Source organism: Malurus melanocephalus, unplaced genomic scaffold (assembly GCF_030028575.1).
Source record: "Malurus melanocephalus ecotype Western Australia unplaced genomic scaffold, MMel_1.1 scaffold_473, whole genome shotgun sequence".
Taxonomy (NCBI): domain Eukaryota; kingdom Metazoa; phylum Chordata; class Aves; order Passeriformes; family Maluridae; genus Malurus; species Malurus melanocephalus.
In genome coordinates, this window is record NW_026623705.1 from 401,095 (window position 1) to 416,161 (window position 15,067).

Sequence of the window (15,067 nt, forward strand, 5' to 3'; positions counted from 1 at the left end):
GCCATCATTTATTGGATAATCCATATTCTGGTGACACTGTTAATGGTTTTGTGGGTTGAATCCAGAGAGTGTGCGTGGTCCAGCCCCGCCTCCACCTCCACTGCTGCCTTGGCACAGCTTTTGGTACAAACCTGAGTGTGAGGTTGATTAAGAGTTTGGGCCATTTGGCTCAAAAGCTGTTTTTAGAGGAAAGTTGAGTGATTTTTGATGATAATGAAATATTGGTGGCCTAGAATGGTGCACACAGAATGGACAGACATGCTCACCATCCACTTTCTGTCCTGACCCTAAAAGGTCTTAAAACACAAATTTACATTCAAGTGCCTAAAAAGTACTCCCCAAAATGTAGCATCAGGGCTTTGGGGCCCCTAGGGTCTTTTGAAATCTTTACTGTGGCTTTTTTGGACCCTGGGACACCAATCACATCGGCCTTTTGGAAAATCATATGCGATGCATATTCCAGCCAGCCCAAGCCAATGTTAAACTGCATGCTCAGCAAAGAGATGATCATGACTACAGTCAGAGAAAAAAACTTGCTTAATGTTTGCCAGAATGAGGTTGGGTAACATGTTCAGTAGGATAAAAAAAACCTAAAAAAACCAAACAGCAAAAAGGCTCCCCCAGGAATCCAGCAGGACAGTTTAGATTCAATTTTAAGTATATTTAACAYTGTGATTTTCTTCTTTTGGATTTACGAGCTGGAGAAGATGTCAATGCAACAACACGTGAGTATCCTTTGGCTGGCACCTTTGCTTTTTAACATGATGTGGTCAGATCGATTTTTGGTGGATTGCAAAAATGATAAATAAGACGGGGACAYGCAAAGGGATCTGACTCTCTTGGTGTTAGGAAAACTCAGAGTCGGCACAGAGACTTCAAAACTAAGAAAGTTTTRGGTTATTTACATATTTGCATAGTGAAAATAATAAATTAAAATTAAGTTAAAAGTTAAAAAATGATACTAATAAAAATAAAATTGTGTATGGGTCCCTGGGAGCCATAGGTACCTCTCTCAAATTCCTATATATTAGTAGGGTATAAAAAGGTATCGGTTTCCAAAGTAACCATAGCAACATGTTTTCACGAGTTCCCGTTGAGAAGYCAAAAACCTTTGTGAGCAATAAATCAACCCGTTTATATCTCTGAACTTAAATCTTTTATTGGTTACTGATTAACTTAACTGTGCTGCCTGACAAACCTTCATAATAAATAAGGCAACCAGCAAGCCCTCAAAAAAACCCAACTAACTCTGTTTAAAGGAAACATGCTCTTCATTACAATGAATTTGGCACTCGGTACGTGGTCATGTGCATGTTTCAACATGGATCTAAACCCCAGAAATCACAAGATGTAGAGTTATAAAAAAAAAAGAGATCCCTCTGCAACTACTTTAAATAAATATATGCCTTGGTATTTACCAGCGGTGTTGCTAAGGGCAAAATAATTAGTAACTGCTAATTAATGTAGTCCTTCTGAAGGAATACAGTGGGAAAATATCTCTTGGCTGTCAGTGCTGCAGTTGTCTGTGCGAAAGATGATGAGATAACAGCAGAAAGGTAAATTGTGGGATTTTAGACATTTACTTTGTGTAGGTCCTATAGATTGTGTAAATGGGAATCCAACATCCTAGTCACATGTAAATGTGTGTATTTCCTAARGTTAGGATGCTGCTGGGAAGCTATTCTCTTTTTCTGTTTTTTTAGGCAGGGCTTATGAGAGTTTTTGGCTTCCACAGTAAGTCTACATTTAAATTAATTAATCTGTTGACAGTTAAATTGTACTAAGTAGCTTCGATATAAAAGATGATTCCCAGATCCTTTTCCATACAACTTAAAAAAAAAAAAAAAAAAAAAAAAGAAAAAAAAAAGAAGAAAGAATCTGAGGAACTTTGTTCTAAACATCTGTCTGGGCAGATGTCAAAATGCAGAGTGTTACTGCATTATGCTGTGTGAGTATATGACACAGTGTTATTACTCTTGGCTTAAATATTCACAATGGATTTTGTGTTCTATTTAAAAGCAACCTTTGGTGGGAGTGTAARCTCCTATCTTTTGTCATACAATAAGGACCTTCGTGGAGCTAGTTCTAGAGTAAATATTGAAAAATAACATARTGTTTTCTACTTCTTATTCACAGCACATGAATATTTATATGGAGGGAATTACAGGTATGTGTCAGTGGAAAAGATCTGGCAGATTTTCTTTGAAAATGAATTTTGGTGAATAAACTCCTTTTGAAGTTAGATTGTTTTGCTCCGAATTGCTCTGGATAGAATCATAAACTCCGAGCTGTACTTCAGCCAGCTGATTATAATCTCATACAATAATCTGCATTTCTTCAAGAAATGTGAGAGAGACAGTGTCAAGGACATTACAAATCCAATTGTAATTTAGGGAATTGAGCTAGAAGGAGACAGTGCTTTTAATGCTGATATTCCAGAAACATGTTGTTTAATTCTTGTTTCCAGATTGCATATATTAACCCATTTTATTAACCTGTCTATAGCCTTGATTCAATAAACCATTCCTATTCTGTAGAGCTCTAAAGCATATGTTTGCCTTTAAACACATGCTTAAATCCCATTGACTTTTTAATGCTTAAAGTTAAGCATGTGCTTAGATGYTTTTGCTTGCCTGTGCAAAATAAAATTTTAAAACAAAGTATTGTGGGGAAAAAAAAGATAAAGGATGAAATTTTTAAAAGCTTAAAATAAGAAAACTTCTCAAACTGTTCATTTTCCCCTTGTACTCCCAAGAACACTCAAACTACTTTTAACTAAATACCTGAAACAAACAGAAACAATTTTCATGCCTTATTTTGGAGAGCACTTGGACCTAAGACATGGAGATTCTCTGCCAAAGAGACGAACAATAGTGGGAATATCTCACTGTTTGCTTAATGAGCAATGAATGGGAAGTGTGAAGGTGAAAAGACAGATTCTGGGTTTGAGAGTGACAAGGTGAGATTGCTTCTTTATCACACCTTTCTTTTTTTAAATCCAAACATCATTTTCAAAGCAGTAAAAAAAAAAAAAAAAATCTGTGGCTGGGAATTGCTCCGTAGCTCGCAGCCAACTGATTTGAGTTTGCTCCCATTGCTTGCTTCATGGGAAATGTCAACTTGCTACAGAAAGTTTTAATTGGTTTATGAGTGATATATTCAAGCTGCTTATTTCCTAAAACATCTGTTTTTGTTTTAGTYCCCCAATGTCAAATGGCTGGTGATATCCCAAGGTAGCACGCTGTTTCCAAGTCATATTTCCTGGGGTATCTATCAATAARAAGGCCCTTAAATTGAGCATAATGAAATTAGTACAAGGTAGTCAAGAAGTCTCCAGAATCAAGATATCAAAACATCCCTCTGCACRTTATTTTTTTTTCCATATTGCTTGTGATTGACTGCTTTTGGGGCTTGGAGGAAGAAAGCCATGAGAGTTATGGCTTATTTCATCTTCTCCCCCACGCCCCCACTTCTTCGATGRCCTTGAGCAAGTCTAATTTGTATTGTTATGGAAATTGGAATTAAGCCAGGGAAAGCACAAGCCTCGTGCTGCACCCGATGGCAAAATCTAGTCATTTTTCTGCTTGGTGGACAGAAAGACTACAATTTGTTTGAAGATCTGTCCGTTACATGTGACAACAGGAGTCCTAACGTAAACAGGCAATTGTGAGAGCTAAAAATGAGCAAAACATTCATAAGAGATTTTCATCTGCATGCACACACAAACACACAAAAAAAATCCTCAATTTTCCACCACGGTGTGGCTTGGTCCAGAAAAGGGAAAGGGATTTTTGTAAAGTAGTTTTTGCTCCCAGTACTTGAATACATGCAGGAGTCTTCTGTTTGGATTACAAAACAAAGCAGATTTTCAATATTTATCTAGTGGGTGACCCAAACACTAATTTTCTCTATTTTCATCCGCTGTTTATTGTGAAATTTGTTTTCAATCTTTTGGGTCAAGGAACGCTTGAGAAGTTGTTTTTTTCCTCTTTATTAAAAAAGCCAATTTGAGGCAGAGGCAGTCCAACTGAAATGAGTCAAAACAAAGCTCACCTCAAGTCTAAATCAAATAAGTATTACTTATCAAAATAAGCTCAAAAGCAGAAGACGGGGGTAAAAAAAGTTTGCAGATCAACTTTCTTACCAAACTCATTTGCACCCAAATGAAATGAAGTTATAAGGGTAAAATTCTCAGCAGATTTGCACAGCACAGTAATAGCCTTTATGCTTGGAAATTTATGGGCCATGGACAGTTTATAAGAAACGATGTAGTTCATCAGAGAAGCAGACTGATGGAGCACATGGGAGCATTCTGTGCAGGAAGTTGGGTTTTGGAATAATACTTACTTTGATAGAGTTGTTTTGTTAGCTAAGTAAAACAGTAGGGAAGCCAATGGCCACTTAGGCTTCAAACATAAATATATATTTATAAGTCACCCAGCTGCTTAATTGAGATCTCTAGTGTTTTCCCTAAGTATATCTTAYCCAAAAAAACAGTAAAGCAGAAAATAACAACAGCAGCAAAGACCTGCTCTATGCTCAAGTTCATTTAACCACTCAGTRATAGTTAGGGGGGAAAATGGAGCTTTATTTTAGGGGCAGATTCATCGAGGTTTCCAGAGGCTCCTCAGCCCGAGCAGCAGCTCAGGTTTGGCTCAAATTGCTCTCTGACAATTTCTTGCAGGAGAAGCAGCAGGATGGATGCTTCTGTTGAATCTCTCTCTGTTTTTGGTGTTTTCTCTCCCTCGACAGGGCATGGTGTAACTTGTGCACGACTCGAGCATCCGAGTCCTCGCAGCCCAGTTTGGAAAGATAAACGCTGGGGTTCCTGCCAGATGCTGCCTGTGGAGGGGGAGGGAACTACACGGGGCTTCAAAATGTTCTCCAAGGGAGGTTACACAGGGGATGGTTCATTAAATTTGAGCAAAGAACTGGAAAATAAGATTTCACACTCCTAGGCTTGAGCGGCCTGGGTGGATTTGGGATCCCCCGGAAAATCTTGAGGAAATTTGGCAACTTCCAGGGAGCTTCAGGAAATAGCAGAGGCTTTTGCAAAGGTGTTTTATTCTCAGAGCACACCTCCAAGGTGAGGCAGAGAGCAGGGTCTCCCACTCTCACACCYTGGCCATTTCTCAAAAGCCTTTTCTGGCTCTGGGATCCAAAGCTCTTGGGTGTGGCTTCAGCAGTCCCACTGTTATAGCCCTTCTCAGATCCCTCTTTAATTGAGAGCAGAACTCTTAATCCACGTCTCCTGCTTTCCAGGTGAATATCCTAACGTGGGGGATATTGAATATACAGAGATGTGGCTYTCAGTCTTTTCTGGTGYAATTATTTGTGTCCATGCWGGCAATTTAATATCAGTTACAGACYCAAAAACCAATTCTTTGATCTGTCCTAGATCTGAGCTYGAGGCTTGAGCAGAGCCAGTCTTGGGGACTGAGTTACCCCTCCCTCCCCATGTCCTGCCAGGAGACAGGGCTGATCTGGCTTTGGTGAGAATCTTAGTTCTTATGCACTTATCTTCCCCAAATGGGAGTACTCACATCCTCTGAAAAGCTCTGGGAGGTTTTAGGGAAGAGGTCTTTGCTCAACCAGGGCTTTAAGGAGAGGCCAAGATTTAAATATCATTCCTAAAGTGTGTGCAGTTTTGGGCACCACAATATCAAAAAAATTAAAAAGCTGCTGGAGAACATCCAAACAAAGGCTACAAAAATGGTGAARGGTCTGGAGGGGAAATCGTACAAGGAACAGCTGAAGTCACTTGGTTTGTTCAGCCTGGAAAAGAGGGGACATCTCACAGCAATCTCCACCTTCCTCATGAGGGCAAGAGGAGTGGAAGACACTCCCAGGAGCTGGACTTTCATGATTCTTGTGGGTCTCTTCCAATTCAGAATATTCTGTGATGCTATAAGTACTTCCTACTTTAGTAATTTATTTAGTTGKGGTCCCAGAAGCTTTAGGAGGCCTGAAATATCAGAGACATGTCCAATCTGACCAGCTTTGGGGGGATCTGCTTGTGGCCATGGCATCATCCTGCACGTTCACCACAATGCCTGATGGCTGGAAAAATCCTTTCAGACAATTGTCTTTAATTTCCTCTTTCTACTCCAACTSTCAAGAATGTTTGTGCTCGAACCAGGGCTTGCTCCTTATCGTGCTCACAGCCCATKTCCTCCTCCTGTTTTATAGGCAGTGAAGTCTAAATGGTGAATTAGTGCCATCTCCATTTCCATGGCAGTAGAGTGCAGTGCCATCCCGACGCTGTTCCCTGTAGGAGTGAGCAGAAGGAGAAGCGAGGATGGCAGAGATAAGGATCACATTCCAGCATAAATATCTGAAACCACAGACAAAAACTGCTGTGCCACAGCCAGGCTTTTCCTTGTACCTTTGTTTCACCAGAAAACATCTTGGAGAASATTTTCTCTCTTCAAGACTGCCCCYCTTCCTCAAGGTGCAGCTGAGTTTATCCACAGCTTCCAAACTACTTGGCTGGAAATAGAAATTGGTGCTTTGAGAGCTCRGCTTGCTGAGGGGTCTCAGTATTGGGTTGTTTATTTTGTCTGGTGGCGTTTGAACCACAAAGGACAGGGTGAGTGAGATCTTAAATAATGTGGTGGTTGGGGCAGCTCAAAGGTGTTGAAGAGAGCTGTGTGAAATCAGTTTACAGTATTATAAAATGTGGTTTTGGCAAAGCAAAACTGGCAGCTTCATTTCCCATCCCACAAAAGTTGCCTTTGAGCTCTGGATTTGTCCAAAACCTGAATCTCTCTGTGGACATCAGACAAACTTTATTTCTGGAGTGAAACTGGGTAATTTGTGTTGTCTTTTCTCTTTGCACCCATTCTGAACTTCCACAGGCACACTGGTGTAGCTCCTGGAATGTGTGCTGAAGCTCCCTCTGCTTTTTTTTTTTTTCTTTTTTTTTTTTTTTTTTTTTTTTTTTTTTTTCTCCAAGGGGTGTCCATGCCGTGCTTCACCCTCTTGGCAGCCTGGCCCTTCCTGTGAGGAACCACAGCAGAGCTCTCCTGCTCCTCCATGCACCACCAAGCACAAAAAACCAAAAACCTGCTGTGCCTGAGCTCAGGGGAGTTTGTTCTTTGTAAAAYGTGGGTTTCAGTTTGCTCTGGCACAGATGACACTCATCCTATGAGCTGTCCATCTGAAGGAATGACAAATGGATAAAGCACTCTGGTCCCAAATGCCTCAGTACCCCTGAACCCACAGCACATCCATCTGTACAGATTTGACCCTTGAGCATGATCCACACCAGTGTTCCTGTCCCTTGGCACCATGTCACCAAGCAAAGCTGCATCCTGCCTAATTCTATAACTTCACCATTTTGCAGTCTTTTGCTTGCTCATGATTCAATGCCTACAGTTTTAACTAGATGCAAGCTTACTTTGTAATTCAAACTTACAAGAATTTGCTTTCTTCGTTTTTCATTCACTTAAAATTTTCCATGTTTTTTAAATTAAAGGCATGATTTTAACAAAGATTTTAATATTGTGCACCTTCAACAAAACTTTAGTTTGTGCTCAGAAGAAGCACGGGCATATAAACCCAACAAATACAGTAAAGAGAAAATATTTAGTCACTTACAAGCAGGGAGACCTTTGTGTGATACCATCCACCCTTTTTTTTTCTTTGCAGCCCCAGGGTCTCGTTTCAGGAGCTGTTCATTGCTGGGTGGGACACACAAAGGTGGAGCGGGAAACCTCCCTCCGGCAAATTTGAATTTCCCAAATATTTTTGCCGTTCCTCAGGAATMAGAGACATGACAGAGGGTCTGGCAGCAGGACAGCTGGCACAGCTCAGAGGTGCCAGAGCTGTTGTGGTGACCATCTGACCCAAGGACGTGTCGCATGGCTCTCTCAGCTGCTCTCACAGCCTCCTGCTCTCCTTTCTCCTCGTGTCACACGTCCTCTTCAGCGTATTCATCCTGCCTTTGGTGTGTCATGGCAACTCTGTCAGATGTTTTATTAGTACTTTTTTTTTTTACTTTTACCCTGCAACTGAACCCAGTCTCCTGGGAAATATGGGCTGAGCCCAAAAGACATTCATGCGCCTGCCAAAATGTCATTTTTTTGAACCTGTGGAGGAAGAGAAAACAAGAAAGGCAAAAAGAAGGGTCATGGTGCTCTAGGTGCAGCCACATTTTGTGGCTTCCATCGTGCTTATGGAGAGGTTATTTCTCAAATGATAGGAGCTGCTGCAGGAGCCGAGGCAAGTGGTGCTCTAGAAGGCCTTGTGAGGTTCCTRTTCCTGGAATAGACCAAAAAACCCCAAAGGACTGAATGTTGCTTTGCATGGTGCTATTTGAACTCCATCTCTCTATATTCAGACACAAACATTGGGGGAAAAAAAAGCAGAATTTTTTATGCCTTCAGGGTGTATATTATTCTCTTGTATTATCATCCCCAGGCCCAGTAAAGGAAAAATCCCAAACTCTCCTCATCATGGCCTTTCTCAGTTTCACACTCAACTCTGCTGCTGTGGTACCACCCAAAGTCCAGCACTGCTCCAGCACTCGAGAAGACCATGTTTGCTTTCTGGGTGTCTCCAGGTGATCCTGGCTGATGGAACCTGCTGGTTCCTGCATGAGTTACTTGACAAAGCCTTCCCTGAGCTCCATTTACTGGAGTTGGCCAGAGTTTTGCAGGAGGTATGGGGTACAGTTTTGGCTGGTTTTTTTTGTTGTTGTTGTTTTTTTCTTTGGGATGTGACAACCTTAGGGGAAGCCCAGAATTTGCTCACACCCCAGATCCTACAATGTACCCCACAACAGGTGGGCAATGTGGCAGGCAGTAGCTGAGGAATATCAGGAAAGTCAATAAACCCATGGCAGGCAGCATAACTTCCCAATGAATTTTCTGGTAGGCACTGCTGGCCATCATGTGACAGAAACTGCAGCCCTCAGGGTGACCACAGGCAAATTTTGCTCCTCTGCCAGCAGAGAATGTTCAGTGCCATGTTGGCACCAACTCATGTTTTCAGCAAGTGGGAGAACTGCAGGAGTCAAAGCTCCTGGAGGTGGTTGTGGTTGACTGCTCCAGCAGCAGCATCACGTGCTGGAGATAGGTGAAGGGGGGCAGAAAAAGTCGCATTTTTCAGTGAATCTAATTGCACTGAGTGGTGGCTGGAGGGGTCCTGCAGTGCATTTTGTGAGAGTTTACATAGTTCTGGATCCTCTGCCACTTAGAATGGAAAAAAGAAAGCCAATCTGTTTGATCAGGCCTCTCCCACTCGATATGTGTATTGGATTTTACATTAAAGCTTTTAACAGCTACGTACACTTCTGAGCTGGAGCTATTGTTAGCCCATGTGATGGATTAAGATCAAGAATGTTAATGTTATCCAAAGGAACGCTTTTTAATGTATATTGCGATTGTATAAACAGGGTCACCAGAGCTAAATGGGATGTCAATGACCTATGAAGATCATAAAGTAAACAAAAGATCTTAAAATAAGCATGTAACCTGAACATGTCGGGGATTGTTGTATATCAAAGGCATTTGCTTATATAAAGTAAGGGAAAATTACTTAGGAGTAATGTTATTTGCCACAAGTCTACCTCTTGCCTGCTCTACAAAGGAAACCTACCCGAAGGGACTGGGGTATGCCTCCATCTACCAGGAAGCACGGAGCAGAGCCTACATGCACAATAAACACGCTGAAATCCCAGGGCAGAGCCATCAGCCCTCACTGCTGGGGAACAGAGAAGCTCTGGTGGAGAGGGAGGGAGGGTGACCCCACCTAACACTGCTGCCAGGAGGGTTTCAGAGCCCTGGTGACACAGGGAGAGCATGGCAGTCCATGAGGCTGGCCAGCTGAGTGGGAATTAGCAGACACCAGATGGTTGAAAACAATGGGAAGAGAGTAGGAGCTTATTTTTTTTTCCCTCTCTAAGTCCATTAGCATTTCCCTTTTTGCTCCATATCATTGTCATTGGGGCAGTTTTTGCTTACTGRGTAGCTCCTGAATTATTGCTGGGGGATGGGAGGAGTGAATCCCTTCTTCAAGATGCTCTAAACTAAGTGATTTATTGGGAAACAATAAGGTTAAATAAATTTAAGGTTAAATCCTGGGGTCTTACATTCCTGTCCTAAGTGAAGTTGGTCATCCACCAAAACACAGAGCCTTTTGTTTTGGTCATGGATTGTACCCCTGTATAGGCCACTCGCTTAAAACTTGCCTTGGTGATCCTTGTRGRTCMCTTCCAACTCAGAATATTCTGTGATTCTGTGATTTGTCCTCACTGAGTTTCATTTTATCACCTTCAATCTGCTTCTCCAGTTTTGAGTTCTAATCCTGTCCATAAAGTCCCTCTTGATTTTTTTKATTTGTTTCTGAGAATGTCATAGCAGTTTGTTGAAGTTACATTGCTCCTTCTGTGCAGGTTGTCATGATTTCATAGGAGGACACTCTATTAGTCGGTTAATACTTCTTCTTACAAGAAGTTTGTGTTGGTTGGCCAGCCTGCATTTCCTTGTTGTCTTCTGAGTTGTTATCAGATGATCTACTTTTCCCAGATTTTTTTTTCTATCAGGTTGAATTACTGGTCTAGATTATAACATCTCTTAAAAAAACTAAAATTTTGTTTTAAAACAAAATGAAATAATAAAAAATGAAGGACCAAGAAACAAACCCCCAAAAGACCTTCCCTTGCCTTCCATAAGGGCTCAGATTCACATTTGAGAGATGGCCACAACCAGTTCCTTAGTTACCACAGGTTATTTCATGAAGACCAGTTGAGCTGGAAGCATCTTGGCTTATTCAAGCTTTCTGTGAGATTGTTCTGCTGTGGGTTTCTTTGTTTTGGTGTTACTTGGTTTATTGTTTGTKTCAGAGAAAGTTTGTTTCCATTTACCTTTGGGAACTATGCTAATATGAACTGGAATATCAACGTTTTAGAAAAATGACAAAGAGAAACATGGGCTTATTTGTTGTCTACTGGAAAAAGGGAAAAGCTCACAACGTTGAGAGTCCTTTTCTTTTAAGTTTCCAGTTAGTTATGGGCACATAGTTTTGATTTCTTCCTTAGACATGTGAACCAATGCACTACAAAGGAGTGAAAACTACCCATATACAAAATGATCCTTGCTGCTTGAGCAAGCTCTTCTTAGCATGCAGAAATTCAGCTGTTCTCCATCTCAGATATTACAATAGTAATCAGCAATTTAAAACTCTTTCAATAATTGTTAACCCAAAAGGTTTTGTTTATTTGTTTACTGGCGTTGAATGATGGTTATTATCAGCTTTGAATGACATTCAGCATTCATTTCGCAGCTCTGTGTGTTTTCAAATATTTGGGGATGTCCTTGTTAGGATGTTTTCAATGCAATTCCATTCACAGCAATTCCAAAGCACGCGCACTGTATGCGATCAATTAATCACCGCTTGTAATCAAAATTTTTTCTTAACAGGCAGAAACACAGACAGTAAATATGCCTTAAAAACGCCTTTGTTTTGTCAGGAAACGACCTCCCAATGTGCTTTAAAATATGTAAATAGGTTTGTGCTCTGTGATGAAGCATTGCTGCGTGGTTTGTCTAAAGAGGCTTGCATGGAAGAGCTGTAGTGTCTAACATTTTGTGCATTTTGCATGACTTAATATTAAGGCTGGTGTCTGTGTGCTGTAATTTTGATCCTCTTGGCTTCAGGGAGTCTGAGGTGAGTGTGATGGCTACTGTCTTGAGCTCTTAGTACTGGAAACACAGCAGGCATTTAAGAGGAATTACAGGTTTACTAAAGGAGGAGACCAAAGAAACCCCTTGGCTGATGAAATTGCTTCATTCAATGGTAAAAATTAAACAAATTTTCAAAACTTTTGAAAATTACTTCAGAACAATATTGGTGGAAGTTAAGCATCAGGCATCTTCAGGTCCTTTCAAGGTTGTTACTGCTGTTTTTGCAGGATGTCTACACAGACATTTTTCTTGAGGAAAAACATTGAGTAAAGCAGCTTTTAAAACTGGAGGTGAATTTTGGGGTTAGGGTGAAGAGCTGTTTGGGAGAGATTAGATTATTCCCTATCTTTCCATTGTAGGGCTTTTCCTGTTTGTTTGTCTACATTATCTTCCAAAACATCTGGTGTTGGCCTCTGCTGAGACAACAGGATCTGCAGGTTAGATCCTGTGTGGTCTTGTCTGTTGAGAAGAAAGGGCATTTGGATAAGTTAAGTAGCTGGGAGTCACTGAAAGGACTGGTCTTGAAGGCAGTTTTCAGCTGAAGATGGATGAGSTCTCCTGCTTCATGGACCCGTTCCCCCTGTTACCTGATTTCTTTGACAGTGCTGGCAGTCGCCTTAGCTGGGCTCTTGCTGCGAGACAGTCAGCACCACACTCACAGCACTGCAGGAAAAATAAACCCCTTCAGACCAAGCAAAACACTTGGAAAAATATGCAGATGTCTTTTTTTTTTTTTTTTTCCTTTTTTTTTTTTTTTTTTTGGTGAGTTCTGAGTTGTGCTTCCTCTTCAAGCTTTGCATACAAAAACCTTTTTGTGAAGGTTGTCAGCCTTGGCACTAGATTTGGCAATTTTCTTCTGACGCCACTATCACAGAGGAGGAGAGAAGAAAGGGCTGATGACAGGAGCTCATTAATTAAAATTAGATACTGTTTTAATTTTGGTCACTGTCTTGAAACCATGGCAATAGCAAAATGCCTTGGTCTCTTTCATTTTCTTCTCCACCTGATTAAAACTAGAGAGGTCAGGATCTTGCCTGTGCTGCACCACCATCCAAAGCATTGAAATGGCAGTCTCGAGAGATCTGGTTAGACTTTCTGGGTTGTCCAGGCAGATTGATACCATCTGGAAGTCTGGCTGGGCAGAGGATTTGAAATCTGGACCCTGATACTGGCTTTTTAGTCTTCCATTTTTCTGAAGTAGTTTTTCAGTGGGACTAAATGACTCTAATTGTATTGAAGGAGCTTGACTAATTCACACCAGCTGAGGGACTGGCCCCTGAGGTCTGGGCTGGCCTGTTCTTTCTGTGTAATTAAAAAAAAAAAAAAAACCCTAACTTTTTGGATAATAGTGTAGAAATGGAAGTCCTTGGCTGCTTTGCATTCGGTTTGAGATGGAGCAGCACCTTCTGGGAAGAATTTGTGTTTCCATGGTGGCTCTGGCCAAGAAGTTGTTTCCACTTAGGGGAATGGACATCATTTGCCCTGTTCCACTTCCATCCAGGAAAGGGATGATGAGGTGCTGGGTTGAGGCTCTAGCAGCACATCTGATGGTTCTTGGTGAGATGGGCCAACAGTGTAGTGACAGAACAAGCAGGACACAAAACGCCTGTCGTGGCTTTAAGACTCTGAATCTTTGTGCAGAATCTGCTTGGTGGGCACAGAGCCTCCAAGGTGGGGATGCTGAGTTTGGGAAGCACTCTGCCTCCCTGATGTCCCAGCATGGTATTGGTGTGTGTATTTCATTGCCTCATGGAAACTTCTTGGACGTGGGATTCTCTATTCCAGGKTGCAGTGAAGTCCTGAACTTCTGASMCTGAAGATTTCTGTGATCCAGCTGAACAAAGCATGGAAATCTTGGCATAATTTTTTTGTGTACCTGAATATACAGCACATTAGAGTTTATTTTTAAGGCACCCAGAGGAAAAAATACTRCAGTTCAGGTGTTGATACTGAAGTGCATCTTTACTTTGGTCCTTTTTTCTTTATTCTGCTTTAGCTGTAGAATCCTTTAAAGGAGRAGAAAAAGAAAATATGCTGTTTGTCACTCTCTCTCAGATGATACTGAATGACCTTTYTGTGAAAGAAGGAGCTCATTCTAGGTAGCAGCACTGAAGCTTTGTTGTTAAAGTCAAATCCTGTTTGTTCTTTAGGCCAAAGGAGTAAAAATATAAACAGACACAAAACAGGGAAGCAAGAGAGGAGGGAAAATAAAATTTTGAAAGATTAGAGAATTTAGCTTCTGATGCTTACAACTCACTTGCTGGAACATCAGTTGGTGATATTTTGTTTTTTGTGGGCTTTAAAGGAATGGGACCAAACGCTCAGCACGTGTGCATCCTGCTCCATTGTACAGCTCCCTACCTGGGCTGTTGTCTTAGCTGTCCTCCCATTGAGAGCTTGCAAGAAAGGATTTTTCCATGGCTGAACAAGCCTGACCTTTATTAAGCAGGAGGTTAAGAGGAGAGAAAATGGAAGAGAGAAGAGACAGACCTGGAATGACTATTAATAGGAATTGAGGTTTACATCTCAGGTGCTGCTGAGGGATTCAGTAGAATCTGATAATCCGTATATCCTGATCCAGGGCAGAGCTGCACTGACAGGCATGCTTCTTGTTTTCTTCCCCTCAGGTGGCTGGGTTGGCACATCTTTTAATATCTRCAGGCAGTGATATATGGCTGAGCACCAGCAGCAGAGATGGCAGGACGCTCTGCAAAATTGCTTGCCGTCCACTGAAGCTTTCGAGTTGTAAAGCACCTCTTGGTAATGTGATCTCCCAAAAGCTTGGAAGTGTTCTAGCAGAGCTGGTCATAAAGCAAATATTGGTTCATCCTAGCTGTGGGYTAGTTTGTGATGGCCTTTGAGCCAGCTTGGGCTCGGAGACTGCGCATTTGTCAGGTGCTGATGACACTTCTCATTGGTGTTTCCATCTGCTCCTTGCTCACATACAGGCAACCCCCTCCTTGTGACCACCACCTTGATGTGGCTGAGACAGTCCTCTGACCTCACTGCACATTTCTCAACAGCCATGTCGTTTCCTCCAYGGAGCCCATCAAGTTGTCATTACTTACTTCAGTTTATTTTTGAAAAGCATTTTTACACAGGATGTGTGTGTGCTGAGGTGTCTGTCTGCTGCCTTTCACCTGCTTAGGACGTGGAAAGACGTCATTTTGAACTTTAGTACAGTCCTTCCTCTACATAAATATTTTACAAAGCTTGCAAGAGTCCTTTGGGGTTAGGAATGATTTGTTCCGTCAATTCAAAATGTTACCTAATACCAATAAATGTTAATAAAGAGCTTGTAGCTGGCATSGTGTACCAAAGCACTGTGCATTCATTAGAAATCACCTATGCAAGTGCAAGGCCAGCCAAAATAATCTCCT